At 29.3% G+C, this 23,743-nt stretch overlaps 2 protein-coding genes across 5 annotated transcripts in view; one reads left to right on the top strand and one right to left on the bottom strand.

The window, feature by feature from the left end:
* LOC139820620 (neuromedin-B receptor-like) overlaps positions 1 to 23,743 on the bottom strand; it is a 96,884-nt gene that overhangs the window by 19,315 nt on the left and 53,826 nt on the right. For 2 of the 4 annotated variants that reach the window (XM_071791022.1, XM_071791023.1), the window contains exon 1: positions 17,721 to 17,930. The exons of the other annotated variants lie outside the window; for them this stretch is intronic. The gene's annotated coding sequence lies outside the window, so the exon portion shown is untranslated. Of the gene's footprint in view, positions 1 to 17,720; positions 17,931 to 23,743 lie in introns of those variants that run through there. 4 annotated transcript variants of the gene reach the window in all.
* Positions 1,603 to 23,743, top strand: part of LOC139820622 (neuropeptide CCHamide-1 receptor-like) — a 63,615-nt gene continuing 41,474 nt past the window's right edge. Inside the window, exons 1-2 of the mRNA XM_071791026.1 lie at positions 1,603 to 1,793; positions 1,911 to 2,179. The gene's annotated coding sequence lies outside the window, so the exon portion shown is untranslated. The remainder of the gene's footprint in view (positions 1,794 to 1,910; positions 2,180 to 23,743) is intronic.

Raw genomic sequence — 23,743 nt, 5'->3', positions numbered from 1 at the left:
GAGTTAAAAAATAACGTAATAAGAATAAAACATTATATATGTATAAGTGATATAAGTAAATAATAATTTATGTTTTGTCGACTATATCTTTATGCGATGCAACGTACGTTATAAAATTTTTACACCCGGATGAATATATTATATACAATTTTTCATCGTATTTATTGTAACGTATAAAATCTCTGCTTTACTCACATTAAATAACGATTACATCTGTTTCGAAAGGAATCACTTTAAAATTTTATTTTAAAATTAATATTTATTCTGAAATGTTGGCAAAAATAACATAAATTTCGCAGTGAAAGATATGCTTTTTATAGTTTTCTTTTTAAAAATGAGTTAGGCAGATTTTTATTAATTTTTTATTATATCTGCTACATATGGAGGGGTAAAAACCACAGTGGTGTAAATTAAATAGTTTTTAAAATTTGACTTACACCATTGCGGTTTTTACCCCTCTATATACATATATATTCTATTTCTATTCTTTACTCATTTCTATATTTTTTACTCATTTAAACTGAGAAATGACTAATTACTTGATTTCGCAGTTTTTATTTAAATTGTTTATATCAATGTTATAGTGTGCAATTGTAGGATGCATTCTTGAGTTTACCTTTTTATCGCACAGCAGTACAGCTGTAACTTTAAAGTAGTCATTATTTTAATTATATTTTAAAAAATGCACATTCTGTATACTTTTATAGTTTATAAGTACCGTATCTTTACACTTTAAACCGTATTTTCAAATAGACTTTGGATTTCCCTATTTAAAAAATGCAAGCGTATTGTGTGTGTACTACAAAATTTATATTTGTATGCAACTTTAGTTATATAATATACAGAAGCTCAATCTTTCATTCTTCTCGTGAAATTTCGTGCAAAATTTTTCTCACGAAGCATGACGCTATTTGTAGCAGTATAAAGCTCTTGCGGATTTATCATGGATGTTGCCTCTACAGAAAAGATCTCGAGATGTCGAGATGTTTCTTGATCCTTTTATAAGCTAACCACTTACTCACACAATTTTTTTTAATAAAAATAAATGCAATTGAGCTAATTGCATTACGTATACTTGGCGACACTTGTAGTCATTTCAATCTTCGTTATTCCATGACGTTTCAATCAACATTATTCACTCGTAATTAATTTTGCTGTATCGTAATCTGGATTAGAAGGGTCATTAACTTGTCATTAACTTTGCCTGTATCGGCTGCCTCTTACTTACTTTCTATTCAACCAAGTGCACGGTGATCGATAGTATCCGTTTAAGAGAGTATAAAACTAGTTAATCAATCAAACTTTAATATCTTACGATAGTATATCTTTTTCAAGGGAATCAGTACCTTTAAAGATCTTTCAATTTGATAAAAAGATAAAATCATGGTTAATGTCGTTTTATTTATTACAATTTTTTGTGAGTTTAATTGTCACCTGTCGACTTTATATTAATAAATCGTTCATAAGTTATAGATTATAATAAAACTATCATTTGACGATTCCAAGTGGTCGACAAAGTATTAAACCGATAGTTACTATTTACGTAACGATTATGAACTACGAAGTTTCGAGCGTATCTAGTTCAAATAATCACGCCTCGAAGATCAAGACTTTGACGTAAAGCGTATGACCTTTCAGAGTAGCGCACAGTAAATTGCTACACAACTATATAACAGTTCTCAGCAGCTAACATCTTTGTCACGCCGCTTTTCACCAAGACGCAATAGACGAATCCAGAATGAGCATTATGACAGTACTGAGTATACTACCGAGCTAACTTACTATTTGTCATTGTATGCATCAATTTATGTGCTGTGAATATGTATAGAGACGAAAGGATGCCTTTGAGAATTGCAATGTATCGCTTTTAGCACGTACCTATGACATATAAGTTTCTTCTTTCTATGCAGGCTACTTCTTCGACGTGTGTTAGCGAGGAATTTCGCATAGCTCTATGCGAAACTGCAACTCAAAAGGTACAACTTGCAATTTCATTCCGCGTGCCTTAAGGAGTTGAAATGACATGGAAATCCGCATGACCTAGTCCTATGATCGCACTCGGTGAACAAAGAAGCGAGTTTCGGCGGACAACGGGCTCGGGAATACGTGAGATATGTGAGTTGGTAGAGAGTTCAAAAATGATGACGCCATAGAAACGTGGATAAATGTCGAAGCAAAGGTATGTGACAATATATTGACGACGTAGCTTTTTGGATATTAGATTCGGTTCAATTGCCGATGAAATGTGTATGCTATTGATAAAAGCTACGCGCACGCTTCTCTGGTTCTGACACGTATAAAAAAAGCTAAAAGATTGGGTTTTGCATTCATCCCGTATATCCGCGATTATTTATTATTTATTCCACTATTTCCAGAATTGAGATTCCAAAAAATTAGGATTCTTATAATTGTTATCAAATCGTAATCAATAAAGCTGACATTGGCATTGATGAATTGCACTGAATCCTTTCAAAACGTTTAGAATTTAATCTTATTATTCATGCTAGATATAAACTGATAACATTTAAAAACCTATTTTTGTTTGTAACAGAGATTGTGCGTGATAACGGTAAAAGTCAAAAGAATGACCGGGAGCTAACGTCAATCTCGAAATTTCGAAATATTCGGTGTAATATCCGTTTAATAACCCACACAAAATCTCAGTAACCTATGACCTATTTTTCATAGATAAAAATATCTCATTACATTTTATGACATTTTATGTGATGACGAGAGTATGACGTATGTTCATATAACACAAAGACTTCACTTCTAAAATATCATTTAATATACAATAATCGATTTTGACTAATATTTATTTTCAAGTATATAAATAATATTTTTAATTAATTCTATTACTTAAACTGGTTAATAAAAATATCGATTAAGAAATAACAATTAACAGCAAGTAGTTTTTTTTAATTTATCAATTATAAATATACTGGTTATGGTACAGGATTTTATACATATGTATTTATATATACATATATGTATTATTTGTAGGAATAGTATTTGATTGTTTCCGTATACATTTTTGGCTGTTTATATCAAGCGTTAAACATATACTTAAGGAAAGACAACGTTTCTCAGAGAATTGGTCTTACCGCCACTGCTGCTGACAGCTCTTTCATTATGATATTTTCGAATTGCTTCTTGCGTGCAATGCAGAAAACTCGTTCGAAATATAAAGTTAGTAGAAATGGAAATTGTAATTTGTTTTAAAAGACGAACAACACGAGTGTGCCCGAATGACCGACATATTGCACGGATCTCTGGCTACAATTTTATTCTGTTTATCGCAAGAAGTGCACGGATCCCCAATGACGTCACGTTCCATTAATCCGCAACTATATGAACACTTGTCGAAGTAATCCATGTGAAAAGGATCTCAAATTCCATATTCTATTATAAGCTTTCATTTATTGATTATCACGCGATTGGTTGTGCGATTTACAGAGATATTAAATTATACTTCGTAATATTCTTCCTATGCACGATATTTCGTAAGCCGCTCGAATTGCTGATTTAAACGTTCGTATTTTAATGTTTGAATTCGATAAATCGTAAAAATTATTTGTTTAAAAGATACAAAAATCCATTTGTCAAAATAATGGTTTTTTATTATATATTGTTATTGTCAGACTCGACTTCACTGTGTTAAACGATAAACTTCCAGTTTAGTAAAAGATCTTATATAAAGCCATAAAAAGAAGATTGATGTTTAGCGTGGATAAAGTAAATGTTCGAGCAAATGCTTCAGAAGCATACGCCTTTTTCCTGTAACAACTTGCAGAATGTGATGACTGTCACATCTTCGTTTTTCTCGAAATTCCCGTTCCCTATATTAACCATTATTTTACAAGAAAGTAGAACAATAAAAACGTCAAAGAAGACACGTAAGATATAGACATTAAAGCAGAAATATTCAAATGTAGCGAAAGAAACGGTTGTTGAATTCGATAAAAAGTATTATCGATCAGTTTACAAATTGCATATAATGTTACTTAATTTTGGTTATGGCAGATTAATTTTCCAGAAGCTGGAGCGCGATAAAAAATACGCGATACAAATAAAGTGGCTTCAAGAAGCGTGAACGAAATGAAAAAACAATTAATTTCAAATAAGTCTAAAAGAGTAACAACGACTAAAGCAGAGCGGATTGCTGGAAACGAACGCACCGCTGAAAAGCTACGGTAGTGAATTATTAAGAGAAACGGAATGAAAGCTACGTGCGTTGAACCGTGTTGTCGCTTTGATGAAAACGCTTGACAGAAAATCAACGTTCATTTCTTTATTATAGAACAACAGTCGTGAGACATCCATCGCCCACGTTGTCGTTATGTCAACTTAATATATATATTGTCGACTATTAATTTTGTACATGGTGCATAGGGCACGCTCGACATACGAGTAATACACGTTACGAGATGAAATACACGTTCTTGAGTACACACATCCGACACACACTATTATATAACAGCGCATTGATATTTATTAGGTACAATACCTCGTGCAATTTGAACGTAGTAAAATATAGCAATGTTGCAGCCATTGTATATAATCCTCTACATTTAGACGAAAACACTCTCGTAATAATCTGAATAATCGTGCTTTTGCATCGTCAACAGCTGGAAATCGCACGTATTTAGTATAGAGTTTTTAATAACGGATCTTCTCCATGGGATGCCAGACGATAAAAGCTGAGAGTAGTAAAAGGGTAGTATTTTGCGCGTGAATCCTTTTATCTAGATTTTGTTTAATCGCTACGAGCGATATGTGTGACGCCAAGTTTAAGGCAACAGTCGAACTACTGTCCTCGTGGCAACCCCTCTTACTCCGTTTTCGTTGAATTTTTCTTGAGAACACAGTTAAGCTACTGCTAATTCTGTCATTTGATATATTTCAAAGGAGGATATATCTTGTAAAGTGCGAGTTTAGTTATTTAAACATAAACTCAAACACGAATCAACGCATCTTAGATTTTTATATAAAGGTTCTTTGAAAATATTTAAAGTAATTGATAAAGTTGCTTTGACGAACGTAAACTTGCTCGCGGAAAGATTTTCTTTCGGAAAGCAACTACGAAAAGCGGTTTCTCTCTAAAAGGCATGTTTTCTTGCCAGACACGTTTTGAAGCAACTGTTTGTTCAGCAAAATATGATATACTTCTCATGCATTTTGAAGAATATTTAGAGATTAAAGGAAACACACACAAATAACATAAAATTATTTATAATTTCTATCTTATAAAATATTTTTATTTACTTGTTTATTCGGTTTTACTATCTTTAAAAGTTTTCAACTTTTAACAAGAGATAAAAATAGTCAAATAAGAATACTGTAATAAAATATGCATTTTTTAAATAGGTTGAGAATGTGTGACAGTATTTCTTCCATGTTCAAGAATAGCTATAGCTCGCGATCGATTAAAAGTGATTTGATTGATCAAATTAGTTATTCTAAATATAGAACAAAATACAGAAATATTGCACATCATTCAGTTATTTTGTAATACTAATAATGTACAACGTACACACCTAGAACAAATTCAGTTAAAAATAATAAAAAAGTTTGGATGGTTAAATGGTTAAATGTTTTCTTCTCATAATTACAAAAAATATACGTAGAGTTTTTATAACACTTATACTAGCACAGTTTTTCTAACGATTACATAGCTATTTTATTCTATTTGATACTCTGGGACTTCAATTTCCTGATAAATAGAACAAAGTTATTAGAATTTTTCAAATTTTGCGTGCAAATTATAAATAGTAATCTATGATAAAATTTTATTACTTGTTTTTTCAAGTAAAAGTGTTTTTAAGTAAAAGAATTATTTTTATTTCGGTTTTTAAGATAAACAAATAAAGACTTTTTAAATTATTTTAAGCTTATTTTTAATTTGTATTTTATACATTCTTGTTAATTAAAAATGAAAGGAAGTTTCCAAGTATTTTCGCGAGTATTTTATTATCATTTATTTGTAACAATTATGTAATTTACTTAATAAATATTTTAATATCTCATGTATACTCCATGCATATTACATTAAATCATTACAGTACATAGTAGGTACCTACATATTAAATGTGAAAAATGATGTTACGCACTTTGTACAATCTAATCATCTCTGTTCAATCTAAAAATCCATTAAATTTTCCTTCATTAAAAAATTGACGTCCGTAATAATAAGACAATGTTGCCTGACAAATAGTTAATGTAACCTAATTTCAAAAAATTAGCAAGCGAGTAGATACCTAACCAAACGAGAATGTGAAAACGCTGTTTCAAATTTCTTTTTCCAAAATCTATCTAAGATAAAATGACTTTGATGCATTCTTCACAGTATCTCTTTTCTGTTCTTTTTTCATGTCGTTGTCGCGTATTCTTTAGAACCCTTAGACAAGCATTAATGGCATTTCATGGTCGTGCTATGATGTAACTGATTCCAGAGAAAAATGCTGAAAGATCAGTTGAGGATACTACACGCAAAGAAGAGTGATAAATTAATGCTGACATAGTTTCGAAATTTATGTTCTGGTATAATTATAATCTCAAAACATGTAATCGCTATACATATATATTCTATAGCTTTTGAAGCTGTATATAATAGCTTCAGAAATTAGAAGCTGGAGACTATTAAGTCTGGACACAATACGTGGCTACAACAAGTAGATACAATAATAGAATATTCAAACCGAAGAAAATCGATAGAAACGTGAGATCAATATATTGATTTATACATGAGAAATACCATTACAGTGGAATCTCTTCATAAATTCTGTAGATCATTGAGTTCAGAGATGATACGCGTAAAGGACGCGTAAAATTACAATAAAAATGTCGAACATATATATTATTCGGAAAGAGAATATGTATAAAAATGGTTAAATTAAAGATTATAAAAAATCTTATCGCACACTCGCCATTATTCATATATTTTATACTCTTGCTGCAGTTTATAATTTCATATCTCTCGCTTCATATTTCCAGAAAAATTTTATGTTAAACGCGATACTCAACTGTTTTTTACAAGCGCCTGCGATATAAATTTCTAGCCTTATACGAAAGGCTTGACGTACGTGCTCGAAAAAGAATATTAATCGCTCGCAAAGAGGCGAAGATAAATATGGGATGCAAGTAATCCCTCGAGGAACATAATGTTTCGCGGAAATAGCACAACCTAAGGAACTTCCGATGTTCCTCGATCAAAGATATATAGATGCGGATAACCGCTATCGTGCATCGTCGCCATATTTACCCCTTATCCTGTTACCAGCATCCAACTGCCTATAATTTTCTCTTACGCTTTTTTCTGTTACTTGCTACCATAGAGCTAGCATCTTTTCGGAGACAAACATTCAAAATTAAAAGACACTGATTGACAAATTGTAAAAATAAAAAGATAAAACTAATCCGGTCACGGTCATTTTATCTTAACGAAAACCGCCTTCGACAATTAACACAATTTCGAGAAGTTTCAGCGAAAGACCTGAAAAAAATATTGATCCGTGTTTGTCCACGACGACAACGTGGCAAAGCACTTCCCACCTATAACGTTGCATATTGACAAATTACATTCGAGAGTCGCTTTCATTGTTGAAATTGGAATTAACTTGGTTTTGACATGATATATTATTTAGATTAATAATATTTATACTAATTATTCTCCCATATTTATTGAAGCCACATATTTCCTATAATAAAGTATGAAATATTTGATAAACAAAGAATAATGTGTATAATTAAAAAATCAAATAACCAATTATCATCGCAATAAAATTAATTCTTATATTTCAACGTTATTTGTAATATTTTGTAATCTAATACCACGAATATTATTGACCATCATTATTGTTTTTTATCCTTGTTTTTTATCGTTTGACTTTTCTAGAGTTGTAAAGTCTCTTGAGACTTTATCTTATCTAATAACCATTTAGAAAATGTTCTCAGCAGTGTTACTTGACGTTTCTAACTGAAAATCGATGCTTCCAAATAGTTCCAAAGGAACTTTAAAAGCGTCTATTTTTCAGTAGGTCGCTCATACAGTTCCGTATGAAATTTTCTCATCTCTTAGGAGAGACATTATACATATATGTCAAGCGTGCAATTCAATACCAATTGTTAGAAATGTTAGCAATCTGTTACCCTGCACATAATGTAATGTAAATTATAAATTAATCTGCTGAAATTCTTAAAATTTTATATGATAAACATTTTCTACATTATAATCGATATATTATAATTTGTACTATTTTAACTATAACACAACTGTTTCTATATGCATAAATTTTATATGCATAAATTTTTATCTTGCTATATTGATATATTTTTTTTTTGGAGTTATACAGTAGTTTTCACATTCATTTAATTTGTAACAACACAGCATAATGAGAATCATCTTCATTAATATCGACAGTGTGCACTGCTGAAGTAAACATCTAAAGCTTTTCCCCCGTTATTCTACCCTACACCGCCAAATTGTCGCCGAATATTTGATCCAATTAGCATATTCATATGTTCATTGACCTATAATTTTAATCTAGGGGTACATTTAAAATTTGATTGTAATCAATTTTTAGAAGGGGGAAACTTCCAAATGGACATTTATTGGAAGAATAATTTGTTTATACCATACCGAATTGCAAATGTTCAAAAAAGTGTTCTGCTAATGGAGAAGTTGCTATTCAAAGAGTAAAAGCCGGAAATGTACTTTCAGCCACCGACGTGAGTTTAATATAACTTTTGAATTATTTACGAAACTTTGGCATATTCGTACATCGTTCACTAATTTCACCTCTCAGTTTCGCCTCTCATGGCTTTTATTATGTGCACCCGAGCTTTCATTAGCCAAAGCACCATCACATAAGTTACGGTCTATCAATAAGTTACATGCCAACTACTTGCGAACTACGAATCAATTTTAACTCTGAGAATAGCAGCGTAATTCGTCCAGAAACTTACCTTAAGCTTTTTATGGATGCAAAGCTTTTCTAGTTTTCTCTTTTTCGTACTTTAGTTGAACTTTCTTTTAACTACAACTACGTAAATCAAGTTAAATCGATAAATCACGTCTTATTGAATCTGCTAAAATAAAATAAGACATTTTATGGGTAATTGTACCGTACTTTGCACTATATACATTAGATATTTTTTCAGTTGATTAAATGCAGATTAATATTTAAATATATCAATTATTTATAAGATTAAATGGCATAATTCTACAATATAAAAGCTTTCTGCGGAATGTTTATAACCGTGAAAGGTTTATTTTTCAGATCGTGTCTGAACATGCAAACTGTTACTTATTTAATCCGCAAAAGATTTACGAGATTATTGTCGGATAAAGAAGTGATTTAGTGATGTAGTAATTACTAGAATTTATATCGCTGCTGTAAATATGTAAAGCTGCATCGCTAAATTATCTTTCATGCTTACAGAAACTTAAGATAGATTCTTTTTAATTAAAGAAATCGCCAAAAATATAATAAAAAGTAAATTATAATAGTCTGTTTATTACAAAAATACTATACTGATAATGATAATTATTTAATTCAGTGCAATGTCATATTGCATTCATTTTAAAATATTTAAATTTATTTCCCACCTCCGGGTAAACAGAAATATTTTCACTCGTTTATATCACATCAAAGACAGCAATGCAATCTTTGTATCTTTTATCGCTGTGTGTCATCGACAATTTAAAGATCACAGAGAATTTAAAGTCACTCTATATTGTTATCGCTTCCGGCTTTTGTTAGACGTGATATTTTTAAAAGCGTTTCTTCTTTGTGTTCTCTGAAACCATTGTTCGCTGAAAAATGAAGTATTAGTTAATTATATTCAATTAATTAATTAATTATTTATTTATTAAAAATCTGTCTTGTAATCGAAACATTAGCAATGTGTCTATATTGGTTTTATTTTAACAATATACTTAATATTATTTTACAATAGAATTTTTTTGTTTAATATTTTCAGTCTAATGTTTTAAATATTGAATTACATATGAGATGACTGATCTGACTTAGACTGTGTTCCGATATTCATTGTCAGTACTGAAAATCTATAATAGTTTACGTGACGTACAATACAGATTTTCAGTACTGACAATATCTGAGCGCAGTCTTATTAATCACATTTGTTATGTACGGCAAGTCATCCGAGACAATGAGGTCATGATCAATAAGTCTCTTTTTCTTCTTGTCCGGTTAGGCAAAAATAATATTGAAAGACTTGGGTCTGAAGATGAGTATTCTGTTGTTATTCGTTAAATAGCTTGTTTAGCAAAACTTATATCAAGAATCAGACTTCGCAAATTTAAATTACAAACAAATATTTGTAATCCCATAAAAAGACCTTACCAAGGCTGCGTTCAGAAACTTTACTCGGGTGCACACCGCGTCGTTCTATCTTTGTTATTTACTTAAAATTGAACAAAGACAGAACGACGCTGGTGTGCACTCAAGTAAAGTTTCCGTACACAGCCCAGATACTATTAAGAAAAAAATTTACAATATGTGGTAACAATTTCCTATTTTTTTATTTCTACGTGTTTATATTACCCGTTGTAGTAATTTAATATTAATTCTTGTTATATTTCTGATTAATTAATTTAATCTGTGAAATGTTGGCATAGAGATATATATTTTCTCACGGAGGAAATAATTATATATAAATACAATTTATTATCAGAATATTTCTTGGAAAATTATGTTAAATCTAATAACATTATTTCGCGTAGGCGTTATTGAAAGCAGTTAACTGAATTACACTGTTATATATTAAAGGATAAAATTCAAATCAATACATTGAGTTAAATAACATTTTGTTATTTTTAACTACCATATATGTCAAAATTTATTATTTTAACACAATACAGCATTATTTTAACTCCATTGGTTTAGTTAAATTAACATTTTTTTAGTATTGTTTTAGTTAAATTACTGACATATTGAGTAGGAGCAGTGACGACGTATAGCAATGATTAAAAATGACACAAATTGAGTATAATTTGAGTGTAGCCATCATGCGTGCCAATGTAGAAGAATATATTTTTCACAAATATATATGATTAAGAAGAAAGAAATGTATCTGTCATTAGGAGATAAGGAAAACACAAAGATTTATTAAATTAATGCAATGTGACGCAATTATCATAAAAAAATTGTAAAACGTGGAAAAAAATTGTTAAAAATTACCATAGGACACTATAAACCGTTTTGCATCACAGAAAAAAAAATATAAAATGTACCTATATGTAGATGTAAGAAAAATTTAAATAGTAATAAATATATACGTTCGTTTATTTGTCTCTTCAATTTGCATTTTCAACATTTTCACATTTATACGCTCATTTAATAATTATATAATTATCATTCTCTTAATTGGATTGGAATCTCTAACATATTTGTAATTCTCTGCATTATTTATTTACAATATGGTATATGTATAAACATATCTTTGTATTTGTAATGCAAATTACACAAACGGACCGGCAGCGATATCACCTCAGTCAAATTCAAGAGCAACCTGTTTATATGTTTACTGTAAACAATGAGTTAAATATATGCATCGGTGAACCCCACATCGCTTTGTCAAAGGTTTGCAGGACACTGTGATTTAATGCTATTGTTCTAATTTGTGCACAACAATGGTAACTCAATACATATCAAGCCACTTTCTTGCTAGAATTACGGTTTATGTCTATCAAGACAGAATCGACGAGGAACCAATTCCAAACTGAGCTCAGTGGTTAACCAGCATGAACGTCATTGATACGAGCGTATCGTCTTTCAATGGCACGAAAACCGTGAGAATTCGAGCTCAATAGATAATGAAATTTTATTGGATAAAATGTATAAGTAAGAGGCGCAAAAAAAGCATCGAGTATATTAGGTATTCAATTCTCTGCCGAGAAATCCATCGGTAATTATTATAATATTTGAAAGAAAGAGATACGAATTTAAAGAGGAATCTTTCAGTAACTTCACGAACAGATTCTCCTTTTTTTCTGGAAAGATAAATTGAGAATGGTATTTCCAGTGAATAAGAATACACATCCCATTGCAGTTTTTTATATATATAAATTCTGTGACCAATTTGATATAAATTTTTGCTTAATATAAACTCGGAGTCGATCCTCGATGTCTTTAATCTGTACTTTTACTTTATATTTTCATTTCCTTTGTAAAGTATTGTAATAGGAAATAAAGACGCGATGTTTTCGAATTTTTTAATTCAGTTTACTGCGATATGAAGTGCAATCGACTCAAAGGTGACATTGCGTTCCAATGGTTTCGATCGAAGTGTATCGTGCCGATGGCAATTCTGTTAAAACGCACTGATCAACATGGCAACGAGATGTTATTTCATTTTGTTTGTCAATGCTGCATTGTCGCTTTTAATAACAGTAACATATATGAAACTCATCTAGTATTCGCAGTCAAACAATACGTGAGCCAATTGCAATATGTCGTCATGTGTCAAACTTTTTGATGAAAAAGAAATGAAATACGTCTTATATATTATAGATAGAGTTTTCGTTCTCTCTTTAGATTTGTATAAAAAATGTTCTATATAGTATCAAAAATGTTACTCACGATGCAAAAACCTCACGTGTGTGCAAAGATTACATTAAGAAAGAAATTTAGAAAATATTAACAAAAGATGACAAATAGAATTTCTAAAAGTTGTGATAGAAATAAAAGAACAGCTTTCACACGTTGTGTTATATTGATTGTGCGCACAGAGATTGCGTAGGGACATATAAGGTCGCTCAGTTAAGAGAAATGTAATAGAGAACTGCTTACAGCAACGGTATAAGAGACCATTTTCAACGATATAACTTCTCTTTCTATTGTAGTTTAGTTGGCTACACACCCTAGAGAACGCAGTACAATATGGTATAATTTCTTACGAATTATATTTGTATAGCACATATTTGTAAACACAAGATGTTGTAAATATAATATAAATTACTTTTGTATGTGTTTCATTATATTAATGAAGATAGCAAATATAATAAATATTATAATAGACTTTCCTTACATTTAATTAAATCATTTTCCCTCTTCTTGATTATGCGCTTCTGATAAAGAATAAAAATTTGATATGCAATGATATGTAATATGTGGTTTTTAAATAGCATTATCTATTAGTCACTTGGCAACTGGAGAATCTCTCAAATCATTCAATTTGCATATTATTCGCGCTTTAGTGAAGGAGCTTTGTATACATTTTACAAGAGTTGCTAAACATATGCACAACGAGACAATTTCCATTATCAAATTACAGCTTAGTTTATGTACTCATGCAAGTGGTGGTTGCATTTTAATCGTATTTTAAAATATAATTTTACATACGCAGACATCCGTTGCGTTATAAATGCAATGCGTTTAAAAAAAATGCAAATCGCATCTATATAAAAAAAATAGTTAATTGCGTTTTCCATAATGTTTCAAAGCAAGATATGCAAACATCAGGCAATATTATTAGCATCACTTCAAACAACAATTTAAAATTTACCGTAACATGTTTTTAAAATTTCTCTGACAGTTAAAATTTGTTACTTTGTACGAAATATTTGTAACAAGAAGAAAAATTGTGCAACAAAACGATATACAACGTAAAGCGTAAAAATATGTGATACTATAATAAAGATATAATAAGAAAAACTCTATTATTTCAATAAGAAAACTGAACTCTACTTTAGTAAGAAACATTCTCAAACGAAGATTGAATCTGCAACGAGAGCTACAAATCAAAAGTTAGTGCCTCCGTAGCACGATATATATAATGAAAATAAAGCACATAGGATGTATACATGTGTATAAATAAATATATGCTCACAAGTTCATTTTCTATTATCAGAAACCATCTTATATGTTAGAGAACTTCGTTCTATTCTGAAGGAATTACGTACAATTATTTCTAGACTTTACAATCGAAATTATATGAAAACTAATGATGCGACCAGAAATCCAACGGTATTTTCATAATACAAAGTCGGATCAAACTCTCAACTGCGAACAATAAAAAACCGCGTAACCTCGATTCCGCGAGATTTCCATATGCCACTTGATGCATTTTCTTCATTCTTGTAGGTATACGCGCATATAAATACGCAAAACGTTTTACTTTCTCAAAATACATTTATATCATGCAATTAATTACCAATTAAATAGTTTTATTATTGCCCGATTAAACATTCTTTTCCTAATATTCTTTTACTCACATTTGTTTAAATAATTAATTATTATATATAATTAAAAAAATATTTTAACTATTTTCATTAAGCAATATTAAAATTTTAAAACGAAGTGAAACCATTTCGTGTTAAAAAAATATAATCTGCAAATAAAATTAAATTTTAAGTGTATTAAGAGATATTTCTTGTATATCTTATCACAGTTTTTTTATGTAATTCAAATAACATTATTAAATCGCAGATAATTAGGATCGCTGGCTACATGTTATAATTAGAATGTATTAATTATTATTAAAGATCATATTTATCTAAAATTATAATATTTCATTGTAATGACCGCAGGTCGATAGCTTTACCTTTAAGTATCGTTAGAAATTTGAGAGAAGATTAGATACATTCTCTAGGATGCAACAGAACACTCTGTCATTAATAACATTAATAACGTATTCTCTGTTAAGATAGCGAGCAGCATTTAATGTGTACTACCTACCAAAGTCTCAGAATATGAATTTGCTTTACACGTCACGTTCCTATTATGTAAACTAAATTCTCCTAGTATGAAGTCACTCGAGCAGTGTCCTAAGTCACTTATCATAATGCCATTCTCTTTTGTTTTACAACTTTATCTGTTTTGCTACTATATCTACTATTTCTTTTTCAAATTCACTTTATAACACAAGAGTGCCAAATAAATGTTGTAACAATATTAAATATTTACGGTTTCCCTGAGGACCAGTGACCCCTAGACCCATCTAGTACAGTAGAAAAATGCAGCAACAAAAATTCAACAAAGTGTTGAGAATGTCTTCGCAATTAACGCGCTTAATCCGCTGGCTGAAACTCGCGAGATTAATTCGTAGTCATAAATGCAAGCAAAAAATAATCATATTTTTGAGATTATTAAAATATTAAGTATATTAAAAATTAGAAATTAAGTTAACAATGTTAAGAATATTTATTAGGTATCGCATTATTTACTGTTAAAAAAATAACACATTTTATTTATATAATTAATGTCATTTGTTATCAAAAGATATAATTAATTTAATAAGTAATTAATTATTAATTTATACTAAATCTTTAAAATTTATACTAAATCTTTTATTTATAGATACTAATCTTTCATTTATACTAAATCTTTTAAAATTTATACTTAATCTGTAAAAAACTGAATGTTTCTTCATAATTCATGTTATCTTTTTTTAATTTGTTTCCAAAAATCAATTGAGGAATTTAAGCGTATGATATTTTGAGGATTTTTTAATAATAAAAAGCGTTAAAACCTTTGTTTTAAATTGCGTTTCAAAATGTGCTGAGACGTGCAAGAACGTGCTGCGGAATCTATAAAGAAAGTGGTAGAACAGAGTAATAGAACAATCGAAACTCTCGCGTAACAACGATCAAAAGAAAATTGCATGTATCAAACAGTGATAGCAACTATTCATTTAACTATGTTGTCTTGGGTCTATCGAAACTTTCTGTTTGACGGGCACCATATACCTAGTGATCGTTGCAACTGACTTGAAAGCATTACTAAAGTTGCTTAATATTGAACTAGTTACTGATATCGTACTTGTGGGTATTTATAGCAAATATTTATACCTTTCCCCATTCTATATATACTAGCGCAGGAAAATCTAGAGATAAATTAATATACTTATCTTTATTAGTCTTTAATTAATTATTTAATTAATTAAAGCTTTAATTTGAATACGATTTTATCATATTTCTGCATAATTTGATAAGTAATTAATCAGTAAATTAGTCAATAAATAATTATTTAATATAATAAATGACTAATTTTAAGTTACTAAATCTTTAAAAAACTAATGTTTTGTTTCTAAAAGTAATTAAGAAATTCAATATTTGAGGCAATATTTGTTGTACTGTTTTGAATGAAAAATTTCTCAAAAGCTGCGATTATATATGAAAATGTTCAATATTGGAAAATTGGAAAAATCATGTGCGCGAGAAAGTGAAAAAGAATATTGATTTAAATTATTTGGACAATTTCCTTTCAATTTCTTATTTCAATTTCTTTTATATATATTATTATATGATATAAAAAGACAAAGACTTTATTTATTTACATCGTTATAACTTAAAACGACAATAAATTCGCTGCTGCATTAATTGTTTCATCCAGACGAGCATACTAGGGTATTAGCACGAATTGAATTGTAAAGAATAATAATAATGATACGTATTTTGAACAAATTCAAAACCATTATTTGTAATATTTTTTTTCATTGCGCATATATGCAGATATCCTTAAACGAACACTTATTTCGAAAATCTCACGCGGGTATATAAAATCAGAGATAGAAACGATATCAAAACGATGTTAAAAAATATAAAAATGCGGATATCAAAAAACGTGCGGACACGTAACATAACTATGTGCTTTTAATATCCGTAAATGTAGCAGATTTTGATATAATCTTATCGCACACTTCGTTCTATCTTCAGTCTACCAACATAATGAAAATGATACATAAACTCGAAATGTCAATCGATACTTAATTTAGCTATTCATAATTAAGCAAAGTTTATTTGTCTGTTAAAATTGTAGCAATTAAGAAATATTTTACTAGCAATTAAAAACTGGAAGCTTGAAATTGACACTGTATAGGTACATCATCAAATGCATTATATTAAATTGTAACGGATATTTGAAAATTTAACTCCAAATAATGACATTTCCTTATTAATTATATTTTATTATAATTTACTTAAGAGAGTAAATTAAAACAATTATACGTAACAAAGCAACAGCACTATGTATTAAAATGTATAATATTGTTTCTTACGAATACAATAGAAAACTCAAATTCTTATAAGATATATTTCCACAAAAAGTATCATGATATTATAGATCGTACTTGTAAAAATACATACATGCATATACAAATAGAAAATTAAAAGTTAGAAAAATTTGTTAAGAATTTATAAAAATCATATAATCTGACGTAAGAAAAAAAAATCAATTTGAGCGCATTGTTCACACTATCGTTGATATTAAGTTTTTTTGCATTTGATACAAACATGATTAAAATTTAAGTAAAATCAAAATTTCGTTTAAGGTGCAGTTATCTTGTTTGCGCGAGTATCTTATCAATGATTCAGATATTAAGAACAAAAAGTAATTTTTAAAATATATTTATTTTCTAAGTTTCTTCTTCCATCTTTTATTTTGTAAAACTGAAGCATTTTTTCGAAAGAAGACTAAATTAAGTTTTAGCGGTTATTATTAAAACACGATTTTCTTGATTATGTTTCTGCAACAATTATTCTATATTTTCTTGTTTTTAATTATTTTATTATTTTATGTCGTTGAGATCACAATTGCAAATACAATTAAGAAATTAGATTAACAAACTCGAAATTATAGGAATTATCACTATTATAGTATAAATTATACATACTATAAATTATACACAAAATAGAGAACGTAATCACTGTGTTAAATTTTAATAAAATATTAGTTTATAATGTTTATAGTAATATATACCTGAGCAATCGAGAGATTCTTTCCAAGAAGAAGTTCCGCACTGATACTTTAATTTCGATTTTGGAGATCGGGAATTTTGTATCTATCTAAAAAGAAAGTATCTCTTCAGTAAATGTTAATCAAACACACGATAAAAGTTTCACGCCTCAGAGGAAAGTATAATATGAATTTGTAAAGTATAGCAACGGGGTATCAATTCGGGATATCAGATCGGGTGCGCAGCGTAAACTGAAGGGAATCTGGAGTTCACGGAGGATCCACGTCCATTCGACGCAGTCGCAAAATACGGTGCAACCAAGCTTCCATCTTTCTCTCTTCATCTCATCATACTCTACATATTTCCCGCTTTACCAGTCTTCAGGGCGTAGCAAATCCTGCTTTCTGGGAAAAGCAATTAACAAAAAGAATCTGACGTATGCAATATAATTATTATTACTAAACTGCATGTGTCATTAGTTAGTTGATTTGTGTAATTTTGGTTAAACTATTTATCAGGATAAAACAATAAATCGAATTTACATAAGTAAGTAGCAAGCTTTACTAAAAAGCTCCTTTTTAATAGAATTGAGAAATCTTTCTCTGACTTAAGTCTGAAAAAAATTAACTTTTTCTAAAATATTTTTATTAATGTAACAAAAAATTTTTTTAGTTTTATTAATTTTAAATGCAGACATTGTAGACATATTAAGTTTTGTATAATTTACAATAATATTGTATAAAATTTTATGAATTAATTATAACATATTCTTCACATACTTCTACCCGTATAAAAGAGAGAAATAAAAATTATAATTTATATTTTATTTGTGTAGAAATATTATACTATATTAAAAGTATTAATCTAGAGAGTGCATGTATGAAAAAGGATATATCACACAAGAATTATAATTTAATTTTGAAATGTCAATCTGCAATTGCAATCTGATTAATAGTTTTAGATAAAATTTGTAGATCCATTTTTGTAGTTTCTTACTGAACAATAGGAACATTATTTTTTATGTACATCGATTATTTTGATTATCGTAGAGTACACATTATAAACGTAGTTATAAAGTATTTTATTAATCAAAATATTTTTATCCAGAATTTTCTTGTAAGTTTTTACGCAGATAGTTTAAATATTGCGTTTTTCGGACGGAATCAGGATTAAGTTGCTAAAAAATAATTTTTTAAATTATATAATTAATATAATTTGCATCTTGTTTCAGATGAGAATAAGTTTCACCCCCGATAATGACATTTTTTCGTTGATCCCACTTGTTGAATAATCCGTATCGTCGATGACAAATTATTCATATTAAACTCTGCAATCGTAAAGTTTTCCCTTGACTCGAGGGACATCGGCGAAGATATTCTAGAAACGCGATCAGCTGTCGCTAAACTACTGCTCTCGGCCGTTTGGCGTTTCATTTGCAAATTCACTTGGAATTCAATTAGAATTCCCATGGTAAGTGAAACAGCTAACGAATCAGTCGTACTTACATCGAGTCCTCATATGCACTTATACTTTCCCAGTATCGTCGCCAATTTTTTTTTCTTTCAGTCTCAATCTTCAAGTGTAGAATATCAAAGCACATAGTCTTCTTCGCTGCTTTATTTTGCAATCGTGCACATCAGTGTTCCATACTTGTTTTTTATCCTGGTTTTTCGAACGTCCTGGTTTTCAGATTTAGTTCGAGATTTCCTTGATTGCTCGTGATTGATTATTTACACGTTGAACCATTGGAAATAGACAAGAATAGAAGCGAGAGGACGTGAAGGCAAACCATGCGTAGGTACGTTTCTTTTTTTGTGAATTGGTCTTTTTCCATTGACTATATTTATTTTTCACGTCAGAGAGTATCCATGAGTTTTAATAAGTGAGATCGATCAATAATAGAGTTTGCGTAATTGATTGGCGTAGATTTCAATATCCATTTTCCGTGAAAAATTGAAAATAATAATTAAATGGAATATGCAGATTTAAAAATTAAAATAGTTGAGTTAAAATAGTTTTATTTAAATTGGACTTGGAATCGATTCAATTAAACTTGGAATCAATTTGCCAAGACACATGCTAAGCTTTACCTTGGTCTTGGTAATTTAAATCGATTTTTCTGCACAAGAATGGTCAATGTTGTTTAACAAGTTGACGTAGACTATCTGTACATTGTAGTGTACTTGTATCGGAATTTTATTTTAAATATATATTACCTTTGGTGTGTATGTATTTTGCAATTTGTATGTATTTATCAACTTGAACAAATATGATTATGTGTGCTCATACACAAGAGAACTGGTAGCTTCAGACTACCATACATATTAAGCGCTTTATCATATTGTAAATTGACAATTAATTATCACAATGTTGCAATTTTACAATTAATCAAACTTTAACATTTTGTCAAATGCATGTAGTTATATCATAAAAAATGTAAAATTATTTTTATTATCTTTTCTATTACAATAACTTGTTTGAGAAACGACAACTAAAGAGAATGCAACAACTAAAGTGTATTAGTCTAGTGTGAGTAAAAAGTAAAAGGATTTCGGTGAGTTATTTGCGGATCGTTACGGCCGTTTGGTCGGATAGAAGCGGGCATAAAACAAACAAGGCATTTTAGCTGTGGCATGGTGCCTGAGCGGCGTATAATCGTAAGACGTTGTGTACCTATACTTTGTGATGTTCCAATAACGATATAGTCTATAAAAGTTAATAAGAACATGCTATTCGCACAATCATCATAATATCAATGAAATAAAAAGACAGTTAACGCGGAATGATGGTTTTTATTACGCCAACTTTTACGATATAAATAAAATTCTTCCTTAATAATTGTTGTGATAGAATATTTGCAAGAGACACACAAAGAGACGGACAAATATTATTTGAGAAAATAGTTTAATGCATGTTTATTTAAATTATTTGGATAATTCGAAAGATTTTATATAATATCTTTAAAGCAATTTGAAGAGACTTTTTTTATACAATTCATTAACATTTTATTTCAAAAATATAATATCCATTGCCCAGGAAACAAGTTATATTTTCTGAAAGAGATGTTATTTAGCGACGTTTGTGCATGCAAATGCTGGTTCGCTTAAATATGAAACAAACCATAATGTGCTATTTACCCAACTTGCGAGACCTTGCCATGAAAGCAAAACGTCGAGAAATTGAGAACGCAGTATATTAACGTGCATTAACGTACTGTCTCACCTCAGATTTATCACGTGTGAAAAGTCAAAGGGCAACAAGTTTGAACAAACTTTTCCATACTTTGAGTCACGTTTACGATATATGCTCAAGTGAATAACGAGCGAATAACATCCGTTTTAAAATTAACTGAAAAATTAAATGTTATCATCGATTTACGTGTCTGCAGCACGTATAATTTGCTTTAATTCCGAATAAATTATTAATTAGAAGAGCTATTAAATTTTCGCTAATAAACGCATAACTTTAAATTCATCAAAGCCTCTGTAATTACAAAAAACACAACAGCAACGGTAGCCCTTTTCTTCTATATCATCGTCTAAACTATTAATTAACGAGTACGGATCGTAAGATTAACGTTGATTAATGTCATAAAAGAATTGTTTTATATAATAAATAACCTCTCTAAATTCTTGTGTTTCAGGAAAAGATGCAAAATACAAATAAACTTTCTACAAAACATTTAAAACTTATTAAAGTTTAAATTTAAATTTATCGGCGGACATAATATATGATGATTTTTTTATTACACCTAGAAAACAATATATGCGTCAATTATTCTTTAGAAATCATTTTAACGTAATATTGTTACTTATATATATAAGGTATGTCCGGGACTTTATTTTTATATATCCGGAATGCATTAGTACGTCTAAAAATGTCCAGGCCGTGGACATATTTTGAATCTGATATATTCGTATATCGATGTAAAAAAAAAAAGTCCCGGAACATACTTCGACCTACATATATATATATATATATATATAAGTATATATATATATATATATATTATATATATGTAGGTCCGGAAGTAGTTCCGGGACTTTTATTTTTACATCGGTATATTCCAGGACATTTGGCAGTTTCCAGGACTGTCCTGGAAAAAATTCATGTCCTACGGCACGTTTCGGGACATTTTTTGAATCTGATTACATATATATGCGTTATATTCCAGGACTGTACATTTCAAAAAACGTAAACAGTCCCGGAACATACCTCTAGACCTACATATATATAATATATGTATGTATGTATACATATAGATTAGCTGGAAAATGAAGAAAAATGGAATGAGATTAAAAAGCCTTTCTTATTGGATTTGCACGCTATATACTTTATATTTTCAGCAGAGAACACTCCTCTAAATTAATTACTTCTGTTAGTTGTTTTTATGTATATAAATATTTTGTAAACTCGAGGCGGGGGGCATTTCATCAGAAAGTTAAAGAAATTATGAAATATGGAATAATGCATATTAATCATGCATATTAAACTTTAAGCTGTAATAACAAACATTTTGTTCCCAGTATTTTTATTCTTTTTCCTTTTCATAGTATTTTCTCTTTTAAATTCTTTCCTAAGCTATTTTAACAAAGAGATTATACGGGATAAACCGTATTAAATGTGTTATTGCTTTCAATCATTTATAAAATCTGTTTTACGTAGGAAAACATGAGGTAAAATATTCACTATGTAGAAGCATGCTTCTTTATGCAACTGATCAATTTATAATTGAATTTTTAATTTATACCCTGTTTCATATTTTCTGTAAACGATTGGTCTCGGAGATTCTCGTTCCACATTCTTTAAAAAATCATATTCTTTCACTTAAATTAAAAAACTTCTTTCAATTTTATAAATAAAGTTAATATTGTAATATCTTACATTAAAATTTACAGAATACAAATTAATTTCTTAATTTAATTCACTATAGGCTCATGATAATTAGGGATTAAATATATTTTCTTACATTTATTTTTGTAGCAAATAGTTTTAAAATAAATCGTTTTATTTTCGACCCAACTGGCCAATTGAAACAAGATTGCAAATAGTTTTCTTTGCATGTTCTATTTTTATGCTTGTGTATAATGTTTTCCAGATCTGCATTCTTCACACAATGATTAGTTTGTTTAATTACAATTACTGATGTCCTTTCCAATCAAAGTTTAAAAAATATAAAATCTTTTATGAGTTTCTTACATATTTACGCGAGTGTATGTAGTACCTTTCACAAGTATTTAATTAGGTACCTTATAATTAGCTCGTTGTCAGTAAAAGCAAAAAAGTTACAACAATAAAGATTTTACGCAGAGTTTTCTTTCTTGGAAGAACGTCCTGTTTACTTTGGCTTCTTTAGGTCTCGAGACTATATGATCTAAACTAGGAAGAACTATATATGTCCATACATGTATATAGCGGTACTCTATTATTTGCTTTAACCATGAAAACTTACACTTTAGTTTCGCTCATAGTTTAAAGTGACAAAAAGTCGGACTATTAAAATATCAATTCGTATGTGTCAGATACTGTGCGCGGCGTATAATAGCACTTTATAAAGTTTATCTCGAAAATAAATCAGTATAAAATGTATCACGCTATCACTTGAATCTGAAAATTAGATATTACGCATCAAACTAAACGTTCTTATTTGGATAGGTATTTAATTTAAAATCGATTGGATTATTACTGTGTGTAAAATTTTTACAGACGTAATATTATAGTCTCTAAATACGCGTTGACGATGTCTTTTTCAATGAAAATTTAAAATAAAAACTAATTTTACACACTATTCGAATACTAAATATTGAAAATTTTGATTAAATAAAAAGATAATTAAATAAAATAAGTCTCTTGAAAACATTTTCTAAGTATAATTTTTATCATTGCCGAAGAGTACAAAATAATGATTAATAGTCTTATGATTATTTATTGAAACTGTCATATAATTAACTTTTTAAAAGCAGCTAATATATTAAAATGTTATATAAGAAATCAAAGAAAGATTTAACGTTGTCTTCTCGTCTCAAAGGCACTTTTATTTTCACTT

Source organism: Temnothorax longispinosus, chromosome 10 (genome assembly GCF_030848805.1).
Source record: "Temnothorax longispinosus isolate EJ_2023e chromosome 10, Tlon_JGU_v1, whole genome shotgun sequence".
NCBI classification, from domain to species: domain Eukaryota; kingdom Metazoa; phylum Arthropoda; class Insecta; order Hymenoptera; family Formicidae; genus Temnothorax; species Temnothorax longispinosus.
This window is presented reverse-complemented; position numbering and strand designations above follow the sequence as displayed.